We start from the raw sequence: 1,349 nt of genomic DNA, 5'->3' as shown, positions 1-1,349 counted from the left end.
CTGCAAGGGCAAAAAGAAGATGCACAGAGTTAGTGCAAGTCCCAGACAAGCTGAAAGTTAAAAAGTAGACTTCTATAAGCAAGGGAGAAGACATGGGACCAATTCTGGGGATCCAAGGGAATAGCACTGGAACTGGACACTGCTGTTGCAGTGTTCCATGTTAAACACCTGGACTGAGACATTTTTCTAGTCTGAGTTATTTGTAGTTAACTTTCAGTAAAATGCTCCTAAGCAGAATGGGTTTAACCACAGCCTCAGATGAGAGCTCCAGAGGGGAGGCCCAAATCACCACACCTCATGCTTAATAAAACAGCTTTCTATGTAATGACAGCAAGCAGCTCAAAATACAGGTGCCAAAGAAGGAATGGAGCAGCAACTATGGAGAAGTATTCTGAGGAACCCTTCTAGCTGTACCATTAAAACAGACTTTTTGAAGTGCTGCAGCCTTCTCTGCATTTTGTATTCATCCACCTCATCTACATTACAAATAGCCTCTTGATAAGTGAACCGAATCAAATTTTCTTGTTCCAGTACCTGATAATTAAAATAAATAATACTGATAGGGAATAATACTGCTAAAATAATCCCCCGGGCCATGATGTAGCATCTTCGAAGAATCAAACTGGAATTAAAATTTGAAAGCTTGGGCAAGGAATATTTAAAAGGTAGGATACTCAGCAGCAATCAGCAATGACCTTCTGCAGGTAGTTGCTTTGAAACTGGCCATTCAAATCCGGCTATTTCAGTTGCTTTTCCACAAGTTTTTTCCAATCACACAAATGAAGTATCTACAGCACTTATAAGACTTAACCAGACTACTCCTGAAGTTTTGCATTTCATGTGGTAATAGTTTGTGGCAGATTTTGTTTTTCAAATTCTTTAGCAGAAAGAATATAATTCCATTGGAAACCGAAAGCATGCCATTCGTTCAAGGTAGATGCCATTCAGCACAGCAAAATGCACTTGACAAATATTTATCCTTATCTTTATCTGCACATACATCCAAAGCAATATCTAGCTAATCTGAACATGACTGTTTTTAAGATAAGGAATCCAGCTCTCCTTTCAGACATGTGTAAGTAATACCAACAGACTTCACTGTAATTAAGGTTATCTGGGGGAACAATTCAGTTTATACCCACTATTAAAAACTGATTTAGAGGAGGAATTCAAAATTCAAAGTGAAATGAACTAGCGCAGTCGCAGCTTTCTGTTCTGCTTCTATTAATCCCAAATTAATTACCCTTAAATGTTTAGGTACCGTAAGCCACAGTCCTTTCAAAAGGGAGAAAGAAAGAGAAAAGGAAAGGGATAGCCCCAGGGAGAGGATAGAAAGAGGCAGAGGGAAG

The 1,349-nt window shown here is 39.1% G+C and overlaps 1 protein-coding gene across 5 annotated transcripts in view; it reads right to left on the bottom strand.

The window, feature by feature from the left end:
• Positions 1-1,349, bottom strand: part of TRHDE (thyrotropin releasing hormone degrading enzyme) — a 232,749-nt gene that overhangs the window by 28,372 nt on the left and 203,028 nt on the right. The gene's annotated exons all lie outside the window — the stretch shown is intronic.

This window comes from Falco punctatus, assembly GCF_963210335.1.
Source record: "Falco punctatus genome assembly, chromosome: 6".
NCBI lineage: Eukaryota > Metazoa > Chordata > Aves > Falconiformes > Falconidae > Falco > Falco punctatus.
This window is presented reverse-complemented; position numbering and strand designations above follow the sequence as displayed.